Raw genomic sequence first — 12,481 nt, 5'->3', positions numbered from 1 at the left:
CAGAGATCACCTGAAGAAAAAAAAAAAAAAACAAAGCCCCCATAAAAGCAGCCAAAGTTGAATTGAGAAGTTGTGAGAATGAGTGAGTGGGACTTCCTCGGAGATGATGAGCATTTGGAATGTGTGCCTGACCCCACAGAGGGCTTGGTGTCACCGCAAGAATTTGGCATCGGTGACCCTCTGAGCATCTTACTATCATACACACACATACACACTCACACTCACACACACACACGATGGTCTTTGTCTGCTGGGAATTGCCGTGTTGACATCCTACCTTGACAGACAAGCGTGCTCAGATGGAAACATGTGTGTGGGGCGGGATACACAAAACAAGCTACAATTTCCCCCAAGGGAATTCACTTAACAACACATTGAAACACTCTCAAACTCCACTTAAACACTCTTACACTAGTGAAACCCGCTCTCACACACACACACACACGAGTGAAACACTCACATTTATGAAACGCTCACGCACACACACAAACACAATTGCCCACACGTGAAGCACTCATACCAAGTAAAAGTGACAGGTACCAATCTGTGGTGGTTGTTAGTTGTTAGTAATAAAAACACACCAAAAAAGCAAAACAAAAATGTTGAAGTCAAGAAATGAAGGCTCATGACATTCGCTAATGTTAGCATGTCGGCTTATTTTGCCTTTACAAACATTGATTCAAATGTTATAGAAATTTTATGCAAGAGTAGACAGAGCGTAACAAGAAGCGGGGGATCGCAGCTAAATGGAGACTGTGGAGAGAAAACTGAAGGCAAGGAGAAAATGTAACGCTGCAGCAAAGCATAGACTGTGGGCCATGACACTTCAGCGACAGGCTAAGCTAATGTGTTTTATTTGAAGCCATGCATTCTCAAATTCTAGCACAGTGCGTGCACTTGTGTTACACGACACTTTGAGACGAGTGCCCCAATTTGCTTGCACAAGGCAAACAATACAATGGCAGCAGCGTAGTTACAGTGAGTTTTATTGGCCTGCTGATTTGTTGTGTTGATGGATACACACTGACAGCCTGAACACAGCTAATGAAGACCACATTGTTTAAAAAAAAAAGGCGGCTACGGTGGTTTCCCAGAGGGGTGTTCAGGTGCACACTAATCAGAAAAAGATGACTGTTGTTTTTATGTGTGTGTGTGTGTGTGTGTGTGTTGTTGGGGGTCACACTCCTCTAAGTCTACAACCCCTTCCAAGACAATTAGACTTCCATTAAAGACATAAAATTCAACACAAAGGGCCCTGTCAAAAGATCTGGAGGATGGTCGGGAGGAAGGAAGAATTCATTCAAGAGAAATCAAGCAAGTGTGAGAAAAATGATCTGGGACCTCATCGACAAAGATCAGTGTGGAAAAAAGAACGTTGCACACCCAAATGAACAACCCCTTGTTTGAATCAGGTGTGTTAGGGCTAAGGACCGGACCTGGAGACCGCATGGTCTAGAATAGGATATTATATCCATAAAACTAAATCTAAAACAAAGCATTCCAAAAACTAAAAACGAATACAGACTCGCAAACCCATTCTAAAAAAAACAAACGAAAACTAACTGAAGTTTAAAAACAAGAGCCAACCCCCCCCCCCCCCCAAAAAAAAACATTATAATGAAAAATCCAAAGCTCACGTAACGTGATGAACAAAGGGCCCATTAAGAAACAAGAGACAAGCGGATACGCACAAAGTAGGTGACGTGTCGGCTTTGGGAATGCAAAAATAAAAGTACTCTGGAAGCATGAGGGATTTCTTCATCCAGATGAAACAAAGATACACGCCGTTGGTGGAGGGGGGTTGGTGGGGGTGGGATGGGGGGGTTGTCCAATCCAACAAACGGAACGGCAGCCTGACACAACAAATCTCTTGAATTCTGTCAATGTTTGATTTTATTCCACTTTCGTTGGCTTTGTTTTCCGATTTCTGCACCAGACGTTGATGACGGCCTCCCCCCAGAGTTTTGAGTTGCTTCTCTTTTACTTCCCCTCGTCTCGTTCCACCTTCTCCATTAATCTGTCACTCGTCGTCTACTTTTTATTTGCACTCCTGTGCCACAAAATGACAAAATGGAAGATGGTGCATGGATTTAAAAATTTGCCATAAAAAAACTTTTGGGGTGGGGAGAGAAAGTGCGCCAACTTAGTCGCGATGATGGTGATGAAGGTGTGGCTACAATTGTTTCCAATACAGTTTTTCATGATTGCAAAGATTTCTTGAAACGTCAAGCCTTTCTTATTGTCCACCACCTCTCACACCAACTCTTCTGCCTCTCTGTGAGTTTCTGTTCACTGTGGACAGAAGCACGTGTGTCACGCTCTGAGAAGGATTTCATCCTGCCCCATCCCGTCTCTGACATCATTAACATGAACACGCAAGATCGTAAACAAGCTGAACTTAGCCGCGGCTGCTATTTGTCCTTGGAAGCAGTCCTAGATGAAAGAGGAAAGAATCCAAGTGTCCTTTTGCCAGTGGGTCAGAGACGTCATGCTCAAAATGTGCACACGTCTGCTCCAAGCCAAGTTTGGAAGTAAACAAGAAGCTGTAGCGTCCATTGATGAAAAAAGAGATTGTTGGTTCACTTCTCCTATCTCATGTAAATCCGTTTCAATTCCAAGCGGCGACTCTCAATTCCAACCATGAATCCACGCTCAGCGCCGACACTCCTCTCTCCTCATCCTCGACTCCACAAGCCATCCATCCAACCGCACCAGCGCAGACCGTCCAACAGCGCCGACATCTCCGCCAAACAAAACGGGGCTGTGAAAAACGCTGCCCATTACAGGCGCAAAAAAAACCCCCAGCACGTTGGGGCTAACCGGCAACGACAGTCGAATAGCGCCGACATTCCTCTCAATGAAAATCAGTGATGGTACACGCGTGTTGCCGAGAAGGCACAACCACCAAGCACAGATTCTTCTCTTTTTGACGAATGTCATGGCCAAAAACGCTGAAAACAGTCCACATCGGGTACACACAAAGTAACAACAAACAACAAAAGACAAAAGCAACAAAACAAATGCAAAACACAAACTGTTTCGCGGTTTGATGTCGTATGTTTGGGATGTTTGGAATGTGAAAAATGGAAAATGATCCTGCTGGTTGGGCGGGGTGTGTTTTAGAAGAATAATTGAAACAGATTGTATGCATAAAGATGATTTTAATTTATTAAATGCCAAAAATAACTTCTAAAGTCCATTGGAATCAAACCATTCACCGCCAAGTTTGTGTTATGTTGTTTGATTTTTTTTTTTCCTTTGGGGTCTGATCCCCCCCCACCCCCCCATTTAAATTGCCAGCAGCTGAGGAGTTGTAATGAGCCAATCCACCATCAGACAGTAGCGGCACACCATTTTGGATCGAAAACGCCTTCTGTTTGCCAACTGTTTACAGTGCGGGGTTGGGGTGGGGGGGGGGGGGGTTGTTTCTTATTTGTCATGAGAGCAGAGGGAATGAGCTAACTCAAAGGTTTGAAGATGAACTTTACTATTTCATTTTCTGAACTGCTTACCCGCGTGTGGGTCGCGGGTGTGAAATCTTTTCATTCGTCATTCTGCATCCAGTTTGCCTGTCACTCATCGCTGGTCTTCATGTCATTTTATCTTTTCTGTTTACGCTTCAAATGTCTTGTTCGCCTGTCTTGCCCCCAGTGCGGTTTGCTCAGCTGGACAACTCATTAGCTCTGTTTGTTTACATTCTAATCTACCGTGAAGCCCCCCCACCCTCCCCACTAGACCTTCTGCAAAGCCTCATTACAATTGCTCTCATTTTGCTACTAGACATGAATGGACGCCGATGTGTGTGTGTTTACGAGCTCAGAGTGGAAGTGAAAGCCAAGTGTAACGCCATAAAACAAAGGAGGCAAGTAAAGGGGCGGTGGGTGTCTTCTGTGTGGAATCATCTCGCTTCATCGGCGTGATAAAAAGCAAACACATACACGCACTTGGTGTATTTGTCACAGTCTCCCTTAGTGATGCCCTAAAGTTCAGCGACGCGTCACTTTTATGAACAAGAATAACTGTTATGAATTTGGGAGCAGTTTTCATCTTGCCTCTGTGACTTTACAGGGATCATTTCAAGACCGGGGAATCCAAGATGTGACATTAACTTTAAATAGTGGAAATGTTTGACTTTTATATGGTTTGTCTAAGAGCCTTCTAATACAACCTCCAAAGCCGAAAAATTTCCAGGTCACATTTAGTGTTCCGTGTTGAAGAGCAACTCAAACTAAGGCAGAAATATGTCGTCTTTCACGACCAGTCTGAGAGACGATTCTGATATTATACCACAAAGGTAGGAATTGACATTAAAAAAAAGGTAAGAATAATACATGGATTTAACAGACAGCATAAAAGGGGCTACTGCTACGAAGTCCAAAGAGAGATTTTGGGGTCGACTTTGTTTCCCCAATTATGTGTCAGTGCAGTTTTAAATTGTTGACCCGAAAAAAAAAAAACGGTAGATGAAAACATTTACAGGCATTGTAAAAGGGTCGTCTGATACTACCTTCCAAGGCGGAAGGCCTATTCACAATCCCACCAAACACACACACACACACAGACCGGTTTATGTGTTTTGTGGGGACCACTTTTTAGTTCATCACACACACACACGCACACACACACACGTAGGTAGAAATAAGCACAATTTATAGGCAATGTCAACGTGACTTCTGATATGACATCCAAAGGCAGAATAATGCCAGTTTGGTCCGCGGTCGCGCCGCTTACATATAGAAGCAACCCCCAAAAGGGAAGAAAAAGGCAACTTTTAAGGGTCAGTGTAAAGTGGCCACTGATACCACCTCCAAAGGTAGACAGATCAAGTAAAATGTATTCCAGCTTTCCGTGTCAGTGAAATTTCTTCAGAAAAATGACCCATCCTCCCCCGTCCTGCCCCCCCTGTGCAGTTTATATCAGTGCAGTTTATATAGAACAGTGACAAATGATGTGAAGTATTTGCTGATCTTCTGTCTATAAAGCTTGAATTTCAGTAGAATATAATTTCATTCACATAAGGTGCAACAACTGCTCACTCTTTTCACCCATTTTGTTTATTGTTCTCATGTACATTTCGGTACTTGTACAAAATAGATAAAATAAGACAGAATATAGATCTCGTTTTCCAACTATCCTTATTTTGATTCATTTTAATGCCTTGGCAAGCAACATTTGTATATGTAGGCACCAAGGGGTAGCGTCCTCAGATATTCTTGGATTGTAAACAATCAGAACGAATGCGATTCTGATTCTGATTCTGAAAGTAGTTTCTGATACTACCTCGAAATACAAAATTTTCAAAAAATAAAAATGCTGCGACCTTTCATTTTTGGTCATAATTTCTCAGAGGATAATGCAGGAATCTTGGCTGCACGGTGGGTAAGCTGCAAGTTTTCTCCAGGTTTAGCTGCTTCCTCCCACACTCCAAAAAATACGCACGTTAGGTTCATTGTTGGCACTAAATTGTCCATACAGTAAGTGTGGATGTGAGTGCGGTAGTTCGTCTTAAAGCCCCTGCGACAACTGGCTACTAGTAAATCCACTATGGATCGAAAGTGCATAAATCCATTCAAACGTCAGAGGTTTTATACTTTGGCACTGAACCAAACGACTCTAATTCAACCTTGGCGGAAGTCTTCGAGACACTCTGGTTTTGTTTTCCCTGCGTGTTATTGATGGGGACTAAAGTCAAGAGGGCATGTATACTTTGCCTGCAGCCCTCGACACTTCATCCCAAAGGACGAGATTTACGCCTGACCGACAACCTCTGATGACCTCATCTGCTTAGCGCAAGTGTGACACTTGCGAAGCTCACCGTTTACCCCACCTGACCCGACGTTAACGCCGCGGCTACTAGGACGTCTGGATTGTGTTTCTGTCCTGACACATCAGAGCGCTTGGGGACAGGAAGTTGTGCAACTGGAGATAAAGTATCGGTGCCCACTTTGTCCCCGTCTCTAAGGAACATTTGAGGTTAGCCACCACTAACCACCAAAAAAAAAAAAAAGTCATTCACAAGACATGAAAAATGCTTGTTTCTACATAACAAACCACTTGAAAATGACCTTTTCAGCATTTTTCCTACAGTTTAAAACAGTTCCCGGGTGTCTTATAATCGTGATGGGTACTCAAGTTGGTACTTTTTAGATACGGACCAATTTGGGTCTGTCCTTCTGAGCACGGATTCCGCCAAAATACACCAAGGATTAAGAATGACATCACACTCACCATTCTATTTTCCAGCACCTTTGAAAATAGCTACTTTTTAAAAGGTAGTCCTGCCTCATGTAAATGAGCCAGTGCAGCAGGCCCAACGGCGTGTATTACTTTCATTACGACACCCAGGGCAGAGCTCGATTATTGTGACGATACGCATAACTACTTGTTTTCGAGCAGCACTGTGTCTGAAGAGAGAAATACGAGGCCCATAACGACAGTAAAACCATGGATTGTATTTCCATTGGTGGAGGCAGCACTTGACACGCGTGTCAATGAATGTGACACACAAGCATCAGACATACCCACCCCACCCGAAGCCCACTCCCATGTCGACAGTCAGCAACCACGTCTGCATTTTATCAGAAGCTAACGTGGTCTTCTAGTGAAAATCTGCGCATCCAACAAAACTCAATGCAGCTCTGCTTAGCTTTTGGCATTGACATGATTTCAGACAGGATATTATGGCAATAAACCTGAATTGTGACACAATTTGGCAAACCAGGCTTGCCCATTTTGGAGCTATGCACCTCAAAAAATGTTGAACTTGGTTGTCTAATTTTACACTTGATGGCTGGGTAGCGATTCCTGACACCACTTTGTATATAATCAATAGAAAAAAGTAAATGTCACCTTTAAATTATTTACGTTTGACGAAATGCTAACCTACTATGGGTTCCTAAAACACAAAAGGAGTCTCAATCCAAAATGCACTCAAAGTCTGAAAACTGAGCCAACGATAACAACATTCACCGACCGCATTGGTGTTTCCCAGGGTACTTTACGCACAAAACAATGAGCACGCAAGTGGTCACGATAATAGGTTGTACGGTCACTAAATTATGAGATAAATGTTTGGAAAAGACCACAATCACCACAGAGATAGCAAAAAGTGTCTTTGTTTTGTTTCAGTTGGGGTTTCTGCTATTTATCACCTCTGCCAAGGCGGTTTTACAGGCAATAGGACAATAAGTCATATATGTGGTGAACAATGTGGAAGATCAGTTCAAAGCTAAGCTAAGAACCCAAGCTACCTCGACCACTTGAATTGATATTCGTTCAAATATAAAAGACAATAAAAGACAACAACAAAATGGATGGTAATAAACAACCACAATGCATTCCACACAGCTGTTTCCAATTACTTCTTCAGATATTAACTAACACGCAACATTTGAAGATCGTCCGCCAAGAATGGTGATTGTTCGAGTGCAGAATAGAAGCCAAGTTTTCATCAAACGCTGTGTTCCACCTACATTTGTCAAGGGCCAAGTTAAGCGAAGACAAAGGCGCTTTCATTTCTTTGATGTGGTTTGATGTCGCTGTGAGCGAAAAAAATTTATTGGCAACAACAGTACATCTGGTGCTCGATAAGATAAGACGGTCCATTTCGCACGTATGAGTACATATGTGGTTAGCTTGTACGCAGTTAGCTTGTACGCGGTTAGCTTGTGCCCAATTAGCTTGTGGGTGGCAGACTTGTATGCAGCTAGCAACACATCTTTTCACAGGAAGTAAATTTGATCAATATGTCCCCTTTAAGCATGCTCAGTTGTCTCAGATGTCATACTGTAGCCTGCTTGATTGTCCCTGTCATGATCGTAGTTGATAAAGTAGACAAAGTTGCTTTTAGAACCTTTCAGCCCTGTGGTCTGTGAACCATGTTCAGTTTTGACATTTTGACACTTTACATGTGGGAAAGAAAACTGATAGGATCGAAGAGAGGTTGTTTTTGGTCATTTATGAGTGGAAATAGACACGAATGAGAGAAAATGGAAATACTGTATTTGGAGTATTATATGTCATGTTGAGAGAAATATTGGCCTGAGGTTATCGTATAAAATGAGCCACAGAGAAGAAAATACATTATTCCTGGGGAAAAAAACAACATTGTCAATAACAATTGCTGACTGCTCATCAAAAATCTTAAACGGCACATGTAAGTAGTTGGATACGCCAACACACACACTCACGCAAGCTCACAAAGCACACGCACAGCGAGCACAGAATCCTTCCTTTAGGCTGGAAACTCCTGGCAGACATTCCTACACGGACGTGGATGTGAATCTAAAGTATCCCTGATGGCGACACAGTCCAGACTTCACTTGCATGGGAATGCTTCCTGGCCATGTTCATGGGAGGGAAACCCTGCACGGGCGCCCTAATGAGTCAAGACAGGAAGTGGTTGCGGTTAGAGTGTAATGTCAATCTTGCGTCGCCCAAGTCTCGAACAAGAAGAGGCTCTTTAGAGGTCGTTAAGAGATCCAAATGTCTGTTGTTTCTCATCCACTGCGACTTGTGAGCGCGGTCATTTTAGCTTTCAAGCAACATTAATTAAATGAGCCGAGGGAAGTGGGAAAAAATTTAGCATTTGGGCAAATAGAGCCAGTCGCGATAAACTTTTAGCCGCTTATTGACACGAACTCCAAGACACAAATGGAAATCACTTGCAAGGAGCTGCTCTAGGACACAAACAGACTCCAGCTCCTGAACCTAATTAGGCCACGCCCCTTAAAGGCACAATTCCAACACAGAAATTCTATGTGCTCCCAGTATGTAAAAGAAGGTTATTTTATGCATAAAAATTTGTTCTCATTCATTATTTTATTATTGGAATTGATTTATCACACCAGCCATCCATTTTCTAGACTCCATATCCTGTTTGGGGATCATTCATAATTTCATTCATTCATTTTCCGAACCACTTTAATCCTCACTAGGGACGCGGGGGTTGCCGGAGCCTATCCCAGCTGTCTTTGGGCAAATGACTTATTTCAAAAGTATCCATGCCTTTGATTTCTCACCAACACAATTTTGAGAGTTATTGAATTTAAAAAAAACAAAAAGAAAAGTGAATAAACCATTTTAATTAACCAATTTTAATAAAGGAATGGCTAAATGAATTCATTTTGTTCATTTTACTCATAGTTTATTTCATATTATTTCATATATTATTGTTCTTGTACCTTACTACATCCATAGGTGATAAGTTGCTTATTTGTCCCCCGTAAAGAATGTAATCACTACAAAGACTATAAAAATATTTATATACTATCGTGGAAACAAATTGTCAATTAATTCATTCATTCATTTCCACTAACTCCATCATTATTTGCCATTATTGTCGTCCCTTTTCTTCCATGTACAATTTTGTCCCATGTTGTGCTCCGTTCTTTTTTTGGGGGGGGGGGGGGGGGTGTTTTGTTTTGTTTATTCACCTGTTTGTTGCAGCAGCATGCTGCCATCACACTTACGCTTCACAGCTGCGAGACGTCCGACTCCACTTCGAACTTACATCTTAACGCGTTTATGCTGTCTTCAATTACTCCATGTGTGTGGGGTCTACTTTTAGGGTGAGTCATTTCAAACAAAAGCGCTTGTTGTCGTGTTCTTCTCTTAAATTGTGAGAGCTTTCCACAGCTGAGAGCATTTAGCCACACATACACACACAAAAAATTCAAAAATGTAACGTCATCCTGACAATTTAAAACATTTGGAGGGAGACTCAACATGCACACGAGTGGCCTATTGCCAAGAACGGGTAATACGAGTGAGAAAAAAAACACAACAATGAGAATGTTCAAAAAAAAATTGTTGTTGTGAGCAAACCGCAGAAGGCGGGATGTAGTGGTCATTTTGTCAGCGGGTGCCAGGGGCCTACAATCTTGTTTGACGCGACGAAAACTCCTTGGGGAGAATAACATTAGATTTTGATTTAGGAGATCTGTCAAAACACCAGAGTGCCGCAAAGGCGGACATTCGCAGCTCGACAGCATGAGAATCAAGTTCCCTAAAGTGGTGGAGATCAAATTAAAATATAAAACACACAAAGGGTGAAGCTTTACAACACACTTAACATCCATACTCTAGTTCAAATATCACATTTTTTGGGGGGTGGTCATAAGTTTAAGTACCGTATTTTCCACACTATAAGGCGCTTCAGAATATAAGGCGCACCTTCAATGAATGACCTATTTTAATGATTTTATTTTCAGAAATTCAATGCAAATAGTAAAAAATATATATTTAAAAGAATTGTCAAAGTATTCATAAAACAAAGAGAATTGTTCTAGAGATGTCATGCTCAAAACATGCACATGTCTGCCTCAAGCTAAGTTTGAAAGTAAACAAGAAGCTGTAGTGTCCATTAATGAAAAAAAGCGATGGGTTCACTTCTCCTGTTCCATGTAAATCCGCTTCAATTCCAAGCGCCGACTCTCTGGTCCAAATACGCAACCGCGCTCCCCGTCGACTCTCCTCTCTCCTCATCCTAGGTTCCAGCAGCCATCCATCATCCAGCCGCACCAAGGCAGACTGTCCAACAGTGCTGACATTACAGGCACAAAATGGCTGTCCATTACAGGCACAAAAAACAACCCCGGGGGCTGTCAAGTGGCAACACACAAATCTCGCCGACATTCCACCCTCTCAAAATCAATGCTGGTTTATGGGTACTGCCAAGACCATGAACCATCAAGCAAACTATTCTTCTCCTTCGAGGGATATCATGGCCAAAACACTGAAAACTGTCCACAACGGGTCAACATGAACGACAACAAACACCATATGACAAAACAAAAGACAAAAGACAACACACAAAAAAAAAAGCAGAGCCGCCGCAAAGGGCTGTCAACTACGGCGTCATCTTGAGGTAAATTACTTGATTGATTTTGACTCCAACCTCGGCCGTGTGGAACCATACAGCAGCCGTACCAGATGACAGAATGTGTCATGTAATCATCCAAAGTCGAGAGAACCTGTCGGCGACGGTAATGGAAGCGCAATAAGTGGCGCAATTAGCCCGGCTGGTTGGACAGCAGCCAGGCCCTCCGCTTCTAAATGCTTAACACGTCAACGGCATTCGCACAGAAAAATACATCCGGCGCTTCGAGCGATGATTGGACTCGCCAGGTCCGAGTCAAATGCAGTTTAACGGCTTCACTCTACACTCGTTTTTTTTTCTCTCTGGAGATATTCCTGAGAATAACTTATGTGAATGTGTTGAGTGGCCTGCTCGTAACCCCGAAACATGTCGCCACCGTTTTGTGTATGTTCTACTGACAAGTGTCTAGTGTTAGCACATCCGAGCGCGTATGGTAGGATGTTGCAAAAGCCTTGTAAAAACTATTGAGGCTTCCTATTTGAGCATATTGATTGACAAGTTAACAAAAAAAAGGAACTGTAATGAAAGGAAAACATTTGAATATTCTGATTTTCCCTTGAAGTTATATTGCCTGTTTAGTGAATTTTTTCCCTAGCTTCTGATTGGGTCAAATGACCTGATGGTTATGGCTTACAACGCCACCTGCTGTTTCAGAATGCCATCTACAATCTTTTCCTAAACCCAGCCTTGATATGATTTGAGTATCCTGAGCTGCATGATGGAATAATACTAGTTTGATCAGAGAAGTGACTCATTTAGCGAGTGCCAACAAAATAAATTTGTTGTAAAAAAGTTGTATATTTTAGACCATGAAAAAAGATTAGTCTCATTTATTCTTGTTTGTTTTTTCTTTTGCTACATTGTTCCATTTGGTGTGTGCTCTGGTTTCAGCTAGTTAAAAAAAAAGACCTGCAATGAATCCATATCAACCCATCAGATGTGAGTTCCTTTTTTTTAAAAAAAGGGACAATTTGATCCTAAAGGGGGGAAAAAATAACAAGATGGCATCCATCTTCATGTAAAACTGCCTCCCGTGGAGTCGTATGTCTTTCAACGAGCCAAGAAAGCAAACAAGATGCAGTTCGACCGCGACTGTGAGAGAATCCCGACTAAACGCCAGCCAGTTTTTCCTTCAAGGGGAACTTGTCTAAACAATAAAAGGAGCGCTGACGTGTTCCCCTGGCGTGTGGGAAGATCTATTTGCTCGTCATTCTGACATAAATCTGCATTGAATTCTCGATTCTGCCTATTTTTACACCGCACTGCCAGGAAGAAGTGTGATGAGAACCACAGATCAGGAAACAGAAAAGAATACTGTTAAATGTCAAATACTTGTACACCTATCTAATTTATCGATGTTCAATTTTGAGATAATGGTTATTGTGGTGATAATTTAGCACACAGCTATCAGAGGCTAACACATAGCTACGTGGTTAGTAAACAGTTAAAATAATTGCAAAATATGGGCATTTTCATTTTTCGTTTCTTTTTGTCGCTGTTGTTTGTTTAATTTGTCAAGCTAGTGTTAGCTCATCCAACACACAGCTAACAAAACCTTTCACTCAATTAACTCATTCAGTACCAGCCAATTCTAGACCAAGT

General features: G+C 42.1%; 1 protein-coding gene and 1 long non-coding RNA gene across 2 annotated transcripts in view; both read right to left on the bottom strand.

The window, feature by feature from the left end:
• The window catches only part of LOC127600074 (uncharacterized), an 84,584-nt gene that overhangs the window by 57,248 nt on the left and 14,855 nt on the right, over positions 1–12,481 (bottom strand). The gene's annotated exons all lie outside the window — the stretch shown is intronic.
• The window catches only part of LOC127600033 (collagen and calcium-binding EGF domain-containing protein 1-like), a 29,807-nt gene that overhangs the window by 14,849 nt on the left and 2,477 nt on the right, over positions 1–12,481 (bottom strand). The window lies entirely within an intron of this gene.

Source organism: Hippocampus zosterae, chromosome 4 (assembly GCF_025434085.1).
Source record: "Hippocampus zosterae strain Florida chromosome 4, ASM2543408v3, whole genome shotgun sequence".
Taxonomy (NCBI): domain Eukaryota; kingdom Metazoa; phylum Chordata; class Actinopteri; order Syngnathiformes; family Syngnathidae; genus Hippocampus; species Hippocampus zosterae.
The sequence above is the reverse complement of the archived record's forward strand: the minus strand, read 5'-3'. Positions and strand labels throughout refer to the sequence as shown.